The following is a 12,067-nucleotide window of genomic DNA, read 5'->3' as shown; positions in this document are numbered from 1 at the left end:
GATGTAGAGAGCCAGGGGCAGAAACTTGGACTGATCCATTTTGATCAAAATTTCAAAAGCAATTAATCACAATCATAGAAAACTTTCAACAGCAACAGTGAACGTTAAGAGTAGTGTCTTTCTTAGATGTTTCACTGTGTCCATTGTCTGACTCATTGATATGACAGCAATGCTGTCTTTCTGCTATCACAATGATCATACAGTTAAAAGATTTAAAAACTTTGAAGGGCAGAAATTGTAACTTTTAAGTTATTTTTATAGCATGTGTAGTTCCTGAAAGTGCTGAATAATGATTGACTCATAAGAATTAATAGTCAATAAAAATATCAGTCTATAAAATTAATTTCAAAATTACATTGTTTAATTTAAAAACCACTTAAAGTTAACAATTCAGTAAGATTTATTGAGTGCCTATGATATATCAATATAGTAAATCACTCTAGAAGTGTAGTTTCTGGTTCCTGAAAATATATGTGCAGCATCACCAGTTGACTGCCTTGAAAAATAACATTCATTTAAATGTTCCCAAGTCCTGGATTTTTATTAAAATAATACTAAGACCACTCTGTTCCTCTTTATGAGGAGCAGTAAAGGAGAAGATGAACATTTCCTGTGTTCAGATCTCCACATGATGGTGTAGTGTTCCATCAGGACAGGGAAGGGAAGGTCCAGACATCAGAGAAAAAGTAGTGCACCCTACTTGGAACCAGAGGTACTAAATCAACTCACTTCTCTGGTGACTCTCATGAGGCCAACTCAGAAGTAGGAGCATAAAAATAAGCCACCATCACAATCACTGCTATCCATAAGCTGAGTACCTACGTATATTTTCTTATTTTTTTCTTTATAATATATTGAAATTTGAAGTATTTTATCTCCATTTTATAGTAAAAATGCACATTTGTCTTTTGTGCACAAAGGTATTGTCAGTCTCCAGGAATATGATGGTGTACATGATAGATATTGTCCCTCCCTGGTTCCTGCTGTCTACTGTTGAGAAACATATTCCTACATATAAAAATTGTGCCAGACTATAAACCATGTGATTCAGTAGAAGGTCAGAGAACATTACTCATGTAACAGATATTTGTGTAATGGCTAACACATGTAAGTCATTGTTCTCAATCCTGGAGATACTGCAGTGAACAATCACTTAAAGCTTACATTCTAATGAGAAGATATATTTTTATTTATAAATCACTTTTTAAAATGGAATTTTTATTTGCAAAATACAGTCATTGTTTTTTACACATGGCACATAAATTTGAGGGAAATCCCCTATGAGCTTTACTCTACAGAATTGCATGCACTGAAATCAATGGCAGGGATGAATTTGATGATATCTGACTGCATAGTTGGTAATAGGGTATATTTCTTTTTTTATTTTTTTAAATAAACTCCAGAGTTTATTTAGATTTTACTACTTTTTCCATCAATATTTTCTTTCTGTCCCACGGTTCAATCAAGAGTACTACATTGCATTTAGTTGTCATATTTCTTTATTCTTTCTTGTTTTTTTAAAAAAAAATTTTATTGGAGTATAGTTGATTTACAATGTTGTATTAGTTTCAGGTGTACAACAAAGTGAATCAGTTATACATATATCCACTCTTTGGGTTTTTTTAGATTCTTTTCCCATGTAGGCAATCTATTTCTCAATTATTTACATTTAAAATGTTAATGCCATGTAATTAAGGCAATAGGGAAAAATGTGTGAATACAAACTATTACTTCTCAGACCTTCTAATGGAGGTGCAGGAGTCATCATAAGGAGAGCTGGGCTCACCTCTGTTACCTATTGTGGGCTTTCCTGGGTGTTGAGCTCTTCTGCTGCTGCCAAGTCTAGAGACAGCCTCTATCACTTTATAAGCTACTCCTGCTCATAAGCACTAGCTTTTATTCTGGGTTAAATTAAAATTTACCAACAAGCAATTCTCTGCACACAGAAAGCAGTTGGTAAATCTTTTCAATAAAGTAATGAAGAAAATGTGGATAGTGGTTTGACTGTCTGGACAGAGTAAGAATTATATTAGGCAGGAAATTTTAAGTAATAACTTTTACTACCTAAAATTTCAGCCAAATTGGCCATATTCTTAATGTTGAAAGATTCGACACATTTATGCCTACAAGTAGACTTCGCTTTAGGGTCTTAACTTTTTCTTTGGCCACCAGGATCTGTGGCCATTTTCTGGCATCATTGAGCAAGCATTAATTCAAGAATACACTTCACATTCAAGATGGTTTCACTCTTTGCTTGTAAATGTTGATATATCAGCCCTCTATGCATTCTGATTTGGAAAGTGCCTCTTGATTTTCACATCAGAAGGGTAATTTTTCAGGACAGAATTTATTTACTTATTTAATTGGGGTCAGGAGGTGACATTCCAGGGACAGAGGCAAAGAAATCTAACCAACACATTGCAACATTTTTTCATGGTGCAGCTCATAGGAAACAGTGGAGTTCAGCAAGGAGGCTGCTCACAAGTCAGGGCCCCTTCCACCAGCAGCCCAGGGCCCCTTCCGTTACCCCATAATCCTCTCTGCTCACTGTGACTCATCTCTGCTACACTGGGCCACAGAATGCAGTCAGGAACTCTGAACAAAAGCGACTGTTTTAAATGATGCACATGTGAAAGTAATTATATATTTTTAGAAATTTTTTTTTTTTGCCACAGGTGTTAAGAAATCTAAGTAGATACATAGGTATGATTAATCTAAAAATAAGTCTTTTTTTCTTACTCTAAAAATAATACACTATAGAAAATTTAGGTTAAAAAAAGGAAATTTAAATTACACTCCTATATTCACTCATTCTTTACTGTTTGTTACATATTTTACCAAGTTTTAAATCCATCATGATACACATCTTATTTAAAAAGATATAGACTGCTTTATAAAAATTCCTATAAGATTTTTCCACCATAAAAGTTTTTTTTTAGTTCTTAATCATTAGGATAATACCTTGACAAAATGCAGAATTTAATATATTTTCATATGTGCCATTATAATTAACCATAAATATGTAGATTTGAAAAGGGACACTCCTTTTATAGCAACAGAAAATAAGAAACTGCTTGCATGTCAATCCATATAGTCATGATATTTAAATATGGATATGGATATTTAAATCCGTATAGTCATGATATATAAATTTGGGGAGTGTCCATGTTCCCAATATTCTATACAGAAAATAGAAAAAGGTCAAATGATGAGAAATAGAGCTCAGCATCATAAAGCCTAATTAAATTAATATGCATTATATGCCCTCAGATTTTGGTATTAGGTGATTATGTAAAGGGTACTTTAAGTTCAGGATTCTTGCTCCATAGGTTGCTCAGCCTGTCACGTCCAAATGGGCAGATGATAACATTTAAATATGCACGTGGAGCAGTGATTTGAGGACCCACTCATGTCAATTATAGATTGATGTTTTTCACTAATTTTCCATACCTCACATGTTAACAAGTATCCATTTATAGCTTATCTTTAATGAACTGTGCACAATCTTTTAAATTAATAACATTTACTCCAAATTGTAAATCTTGTATCTCTGCTTATTCACTTATATTTTGAATTACTAATTCCTCTCTGTTACATTTTGGTTGTGCCATGGATACAGATCTGTATTTTTATAAAACAAACAGCTCCAATTCTCAGTTTCCTGGGAACACCCAGACTTAGATAGTATGTGAGGAGGCTCACAATCAGCTGCCCCAGAACCTCCTTTGCTGCTCAGGCTTCAGGAAAGAGCTGTGGGAGAGGAACAGGGAATGCTCTCCAGAATAACGGTGTCCTGCATTCGAAAGACTCATGGATGGAATCTCTCATTCAGGATTCCTTCAAAAATAGTTTGAAATAAACCAGTAGAAGTAAAAATCCAGTCATTCAGTGTGACACTTCAATCTGAATCTTTATACATCATGTTTCATGTATCACCAGATTGAAATTGTATTTGTCTCTTTTGGGCCCATAATTCATGGTGAAGTAACAAATATGCTGACTTCTGTGAATATCATGTATCCCTTTGGGCTTCATTGCAATTAAATTATTCAAGTTATTTTTGTAAAATTTAATATCAAATATTAAACTATTTTCTTACAATGATGTAAATATAAAATTTTAAATATTAAGTATTTTAAATAAATAGTATGAAAATATGATACAATTATATTTACTTCATATATAAAATATAATATATAATAATTTACTTATATTATTTATTGTATTAATGATTATTAAACATTTCATTAATGTTAAATTATTGTTAAATTAATATTTAAGTATTAAATTTCTGATAACTTAAACTTTTTGGAACATGAATATTTGACTTACAGAAATCCCAAATCAGTTTTTGCAGTTTTAAAATATTTCCTACCTTATCAGAGTCATTATAACTGTTTTGGATAAGTCTGAATAGCTCATAATTCAATAAGGGTGCATTTTAAGTACAGTGCACAGATCAGCTTGTCTTATCAATACTTCAAATAAGAAACACCCTCTAATCTGAGATTGATAGCTAAGAATGGACAGTAATAGTCTATTGTCAGAGAAGAGAGCTGTTTATTAAAATGTATTTAATGTATGAACTGAAGAGCTAATTATAGGTCTATTCTGTAGTGACATTTTAGATGACACGTGTGTGGAATCAAGGAGGGTAATATTAATACACTGTCTTGAACTGAATGAAATCAAAAAGAATTTTTGTACCCTATTCTAGGGCATTTGAGTGCGTCACTTCAAGTTGATTGCAGAACAGAAATGCGTTCATTTTGTGATGAGGAGCTGGAATGATTATTATCCCCATGTGAAAATAAGCCCTGCTTTGATTAAGCTGTGAAAACAGCAAAGGAAAATGAAGCTACCTGGCAATCATGCCACCATGTTATTCAAAAGCAAACACAGTTCATTTGCAATAGTAAATAGAAATAGAAATTTGAGGAAATTGATTTTACAAATGGAGATGGGTTTTCTTAATATGGGCAAGAATTTATCAGTCAATTTTAATAGTAGTGTATACAAAGTATTTATCATAGGATTAATATCAAAGTTGTTATTGAGAAATATTGAGAAAAAATCAGAGTGATGTATTCAATTTAGCTTTTAAAATAGATTTTTAAACTTTATTTATTTATTTATTTATGGTACGAGGGCCTCTCATTGTTGTGGCCTCTCCCATTGCGGAGCACAGGCTCCGGATGCGCAGGGTCAATGGCCATGGCTCATGGGCCCAGCCGCTCCACGGCATGTGGGATCTTCGCAGACCAGGGCACGAACACGTGTCCCCTGCATCGGCAGGCGGACTCTCAACCACTGCGCCACCAGGGAAGCCCTAAACTTTATTTTTAATGAAAGAAGAACTAAAGAAATTGTGCTTCTGAAGTATTTTAATAGCCAGTTGTAAACTTACTTTAAGGAGAAGCTAATTTTCTGCTCTTTACTATTTCAGAGGTTGCAATGAAATGGATATCTAATCCAGCTAGTTTTGATAATAAATTCAGATTATATTGCTTCAGCAAGAAACAGCCAAAATGAGCATGGCACCACCACTTCACTGCTTGCATTGCTCATTTGAAGTTAGATATACTTAACAGTGGTTTCAATTTTATTTTAAATCATGCACTCTTGAGTTCAACAATTTTAGATAATACTGGAACCTGCATTTCAGTATTTTAGATCAGAGATTTTTTTTACCGCAGGCCTCTCACTGCTGTGGCCTCTCCCGCTGCAGAGCACAGGCTCCGGACGCGCAGGCTCAGTGGCCATGGCTCACGGGCCCAGCCGCTCCGCGACATGTGGGATCTTCCCTGACCGGGGCAAAAACCCGTGTCCCCTGCATCGGCAGGCAGACTCTCAACCACTGCGCCAACAGGGAAGTCCCTAGATCAGAGATTCTTAACCTTAATTATACATTTTCGAATCACCTGGTGAATTTTTAAAAATACTAGTGTCCAGTTACCATCGCAATTCAGCTCTATCATAATCTTTGAAGATGAGAACTAGGCATCAGTTAAAAGTTCCTGGGTGGTCTTCCTGGACGCTCAGGTTGAGAATAAGTTTTAGATGGATACATGGGAGCATGCTGATAAGCGGCCTACAGTCTTAATATGAAAGGTCAAAACTGTGCCAGTCATCTGCATTCTTGAAGGCAACACACAAGTTATGTACAGTCTACTTTTAGAACAGTGGGGATTTTATAAGAAAACATTGTGTTATAGAACCAGGCATTTTAAATTCATTAAAAAAAAACTATGTTTAAATAATGGAAAATAAAATTTAGCCTTTTTTTGAACAAACAGTGCCTTTTTGAACAAGTGTGTTTAAACAGTTAAATCTCAAATTTGATTTTGTCTAAAATTCACCTAATTGAAAGTCCACAAAAAATTATAATCCACATGCATTTAACAACTCTCTTGAGGAGCCAATAAAACAAGTCATAGGAAAGTTCTTTCATTACTTAACTTTCTGCTAAGTTAATAATACAATCATTTTAACTGAATGGGAGGCAAAAGTTGAGTGATTTATTGTCAGAATCTTGAAATGAACTGATCACGTACAAAAAAATATATTCTATATGATATAGATTTGTGTATCGAATGTACAAAAAGAATATTTTTAAAAAACACAAAGTACAGAGTATAAAATTAAAAGCTGGAAGAACATTTTCTTGCCAACATGGAAATACACCAACTAGGAAGATATATATACAGGAGCTATGCCACCTTAGTGTGTCTTCATAGAATTTCCAGAGTTTAGGGAGATTTTATGTTTATTAAAAGAGGGCATGGATTTATAAAAAAGACTAAGATACATTGTTCTAAAATAAGTGTGTTACACTTCATTTATCAAATATGTCATAATTTATTGAATGACTCAATGGGAACTGATATATATGAATTGCTGAAAAACTATGCCATTTGTTGAAAATGTAATTTTAATTATTGATGACTAATAACTGATGTCTTTTTGTATTGAACAAATTACTTAACCATACTGGTACCTTACCAAACATTTAGCTCAGTTGTAAGACATGCCAAGAAGAAGAAAAAAAGAGTAGGTCAATCTCTCTGGTGTCTGGTCATTGTCGAAGAAGATTTCAGGGGCAACCCCCTCAGTCTCAGGGGACTGACAGACACCCAGGAGGCTTTCAGCATTTGGAAGTTCCAGCAGGGATAGGTCCAGTCATGGGCAAAGAGCTAAGATTCACGTTGCTGAGAAGACCAGGAAGAGCAAACAAAGAGACTAGAGTGGGTGCCCAGAGTCAGGCCAAACTTCGCCAGTTAAGGGCACAGTTCTCCATAAAAGTGTCCTCACTTTACACACAGACACAAGTTTGGGTTACCCCAGGCCACCCTTACTTCTGACCAGCTGGCTACAAATTTGGAGGTTCCCACTACCTCCTTAGGTTTGATAATTTGCCAGAATAACTCATAGAACTAAGGAAAGTGATATACTTACAGTTAACTTTATTATAGCAATAGGAGAGATAGCAAAACCAACAAAGGGAGAGACACATAGGGCAAGGTCTGGAAGGATCCCAAATGTGAAGCTTTCAAAACCTTCAAGGCAGTGTTATCCTCCTGGCAAAATTGATGTGTAGCAATGAAAAGTATTGCCAACAAGGGAAGCTTATGTAAATCTCAGTGCCCAGAGTTTTTTTATCATTGTTTTATTATATAGGCATGATGGATTAGATCATCTTATCTTCAGCCTCGTATCCTCCCCAGGGTGGACTGGTGTCACATGGTAAAAGCCCAAACCCTCTAATCTCATAGTTGATCTTTCTGGCATGACCACCCCCCAGCCTGAGTCATCTTGTTAGCATAAACTATCAGGTCAGGTGTGGTCAGAGGGGTGCACCATGCATAACCAAGACACTCCACTTACTCTAGGAAATTCCAGAGTTTAAAGGTTACCTTGTGGTAACCAGGGACAAAGGTGGCCAAAATTGTTTTCATACAAGTGTTGAGATGAGGGCACCAATCTGAGAAAGCAGGCAGAGGCTTGTGGGGCAAAATCAGAGGGAGCCAGAGCTGGTCAAGCAGTGAGGGTAGCATTCTGCTGAGTTTAAAGTCTGATTTGTATTTTTAACTCCCCAAACTTGTAGTTGGTCTGAGAATACAATCTGGGCTCATTTCTATTATCAAGTATAGAAATGACAGATGTTGTGAGTGGGGGTGGGGGGTGGCATGTGTAAGGAAATCCAGAAACTACAGGTTCAGTCTCTGTCTACAAAGGTATGCCACCAAGCCCACTGTCTTCACTGAATTAAAGACGTTATTGGACTTCTTTGAGAAGAGGATCATAAAATATTATTTTTTATCATCATTCTTATTCTTCCTTCCATTATTTCTCATAAAGCCCTTATGTGCATTTCAAAAGAAAAAGTTTATGACCAAATTCTGCAGGTTTTGATCGGTTCAGAATTTTATTCAACAATAATTGAAGTATTGTTTTTGGCTCATGTCAGAGAAGCTTCTACATTGTGTCCAATTATCATTCACCATTGTTTTTTTGGAAATCTTTCTAACTGGGTTATTTATTTCCTTTTAATTTAGATGGGATCTTAACTCCAAAGAAAGAAAAACATTACAAACTTAATTTAAAATATTGAGAACTTCTTTATTTGTCTACAGCAGCAAGATATTGTACAGCAGAGTCGAGAATAAAATATAAGTTAAAATTTCAAGCTACATATGCAATTTGTAGGGGATGATAATCAAGGGGTGATAATTAGAAATACAATAATACACATAGAATCAAGTTATTATTAAATATGATAATATGTAAAATGTGCAGGGTAGGAGTTAAACAGACTAGACAGTTTAAAAATAAATAGCACCAGCTGATTAGCTCAAGATGGTGGAGTAGAAGGATGTGAGCTCACCCTCTTCTTACAAAAACACCAAAATCACAACTAACTGCTGAACAACCATTGTCAAAAACAATGCTGGAACCTACCAAAAAAAGACACCCTACATCCAAAGATAAATAAGAAGCCACAACAAGATGGTAGGAGGGGCACAATCACGATAAGATCAAATCCTATACCCACTGGTTGGGCAACCCACAAACTAGAAGACAATTATACCACAGAAGTTATCCCACAAGAGTGAAAGTTCTGAGCCCCACATCAGTCTTCCCAGGCTGGGGGTCCAGCAACAGGAGGAGGAGTCCCCAGAGAATCTGGCTTTGAAAGCCAGTGGGGTTTGATTTCATGACTTTCACAGGACTGGGGGAAACAGAAACTCCACTCTTGGAGGGCACACACAAAGTCTTGTGTGCACCAGGACGCAGGGGAAGAAAGCAGTGACCCCATAAGACACTGGGCCAGACCTACCTGCTAGTGTTGGGAGGTCTCCTGCAGAGGTGGGGGGATGGCTGTGGCTCACTGTGGGGACAAAGACACTGGCAGCAACAGTTCTGGGAAGTACTCATCCGTGTGAGCCCTCCTGGAGATCACCATTAACCTCACCAAACAGCCTGCATGCTCCAGTGCTGGATTGCCTCAGGCCAAAAAACTATCATGGAGGGAAAACAGCCCCATCCATGAGCAGACAAGTGGATTAAAGTTTTACTGAGCAGGGCCTTGCCGCCAGAGGGACAAGACCCAATTTTACCCACCCCCAAGTCCCTCCTATCAGGAAGCTTACACAAGCCTCTTAATAGCCTCATCCACCAAAGGGCAGACAATAGAAGCAAGAAGAAATAAAATCCTGCAGCCAGCAGAATGGAAACCACAATCAGAGAAAGAAAAAATGAAATGGCAGAGGAATATGTTCCAGATGGAGGAACAAGATAAAATCCCAGAAAAACAACTAAGTGAAGAGGAGATAGGCAAATTTCCAGAAAAAGATTTCAGAATGATGATAGTGAAGATGATCCAGGATCTCAGAAAAGGAATGGAGGCAAGGATCAAGAAGATGCAAGAAATGTGACCAAGAAGAACTAAAGAACAGACAAACAGAGATGAACAATACAATAACTGAAATGAAAAACACACTAGAAGGAATCAATAGCAGTATAACTTAGGCAGAAGAACGGTTAAGTGTCTAGGAAGACAGAATGGTGAAAATCACTGCCATGGAACAGAATAAAGGAGAAAGAATGAAAAGAAATGAAGACAGTCTAAGAGACCTCTGGGACAACAATAAACATACCAATATTCACATTATAGGGGTCCCAGAAGGAAAAAAGAGAGAGAAAGGTCCTGCGAAAATACTTGAAGAGACAATAGCTGAAAATGTACCTAACATGGGAAAGGAAACTGTTACTCAAGTCCAGGAAGCAGAGAGTCCCAGGCAGGGTAAACCCAAGAAGGAACATGCCGAGACACATAGCAATCAAATTGACAAAAATTAAAGACATAGAAAAATATTAAAAGCAACAAGGGAAAAACAACAAATAACATATAAGGGAATTCCCATGAGGTTATTGGCTGATTTCTCAGCAGAAACTCTGCAGACAAGAAGGGAGTGGGGTGATATATTTAAAGTGATGAAGGGGAAGAATCTACAACCAAGAATACTCTAGCCAGAAAGACTCTAATTCAAATTTGATGGCAAAATCAAAAGCTCCACAGATAAGCAAAAGCTAAGAGAATTCAGCACCACCAGACCAGCATTGCAACAAATGCTAAAGGAAATTCTCTAGGTGGGAAAGAAACCAGCAACTTTAAAAAACTTTGTACATATATAGACTGCTATGTCAACATGTCATGGGAACAGCAAACCCCCAAACTACAATAGATACACACATACAAATAAAAAGTAACCAAAACACAACAATAAAGATGGTCATCAAACCACAAGAGAGGAGAGGAAGGAAAGAAAAAAGACCTACATAAACAAACCCAAAACAATTAAAATGGCAATAGGAACATACATATTGATAATTATCTTAAATATAAATGGATTAAATTCTTCAACCAAAAGACAGAGACTGGCTGAATGGATACAAAAATAAGACATGTGTATATGCTGTCTACAAGAGACCCAACTTCAGGCCTAGGGACACATACAGACTGAAAGTGAGGGGATGGAAAAATGTAAACCATGCAAATAGAAATCTAAAGAAAGCTGGACTAACAATACTCATATCAGACAAAATAGGCTTTAAAATAAAGACTGTTATAAGAGACAAAGAAGGACACTACATAATGATCAAGGATCCTTGATCAATGATCAAGGATCAAGGATCATAATGATCAAGGACACTACATAATGATCAAGGATCAAGAAATCAAAGATATAACAATTGTAAATATCTATGCACCCAACATAAAAGCATCTCAATATATAATGCAAATACTAACAGCCATAAAAGGAGAAATTGACAGTAACAGAGTAATAGTGGGGGACTTTAACACCCAAATTACAACAATGGACAGATTATCCAGACAGAAAATCAGTAAGGAAGTACAGACCTTAAATGACACATTAGACCAGATGGACTTAATTTATAGAGCATTCCATCCAAAAGCAGCAGAATACACATTCATCTCACATGCACATGGAACATTCTCCAGGATTGACCACATGCTGGGTCACAAAGCAAGCCTTGGTAAATTTAAGAAAACTGAAACAATATCAAGAAACTTTTCTGACCACAATGCTGTAAGATTAAAATTAAAATACAAGAAAAAAATGTAAAAATCACAAGCACGTGAAGGTTAAACAATATGCTACTAAACAACAATGTATCACTGAAGAAATCAAAGAGGAAATAAAAAAATACCTGGCAACAAATGAAGATGAAAGTACAATGATCCAAAGCCTATGGGATGCAGCAAAAGCAGTTCTAAGAGGGAAGTCTATAGCAATAAAATCTTACCTCAGGAAAGAAGAAAAGTCTCAAATAAACAACCTAAACTTACACCTAAAGCAACTAGAGAAAGAACAAACAAAAACTAGTTAGTAGAAGGAAAGAAATCATAAAGATCAGAGCAGAAATAAATTGAGGTGAAGAAAACAGTAACAAAGATCAGTGAAACTAAAAGCTGGTTCTTTGAAAAGATAAAGAAAATTGATAAACTTATAGCTAGACTCATCAAGAAAAAAAGGGAGAGGAC

The 12,067-nt window shown here is 36.1% G+C and overlaps 1 protein-coding gene across 1 annotated transcript in view; it reads left to right on the top strand.

The window, feature by feature from the left end:
- Window positions 1-12,067, top strand: part of KHDRBS2 (KH RNA binding domain containing, signal transduction associated 2) — a 685,450-nt gene that overhangs the window by 660,196 nt on the left and 13,187 nt on the right. The gene's annotated exons all lie outside the window — the stretch shown is intronic.

This window comes from Lagenorhynchus albirostris, chromosome 10 (assembly GCF_949774975.1).
Source record: "Lagenorhynchus albirostris chromosome 10, mLagAlb1.1, whole genome shotgun sequence".
Classification (NCBI taxonomy): domain Eukaryota; kingdom Metazoa; phylum Chordata; class Mammalia; order Artiodactyla; family Delphinidae; genus Lagenorhynchus; species Lagenorhynchus albirostris.
This window is presented reverse-complemented; position numbering and strand designations above follow the sequence as displayed.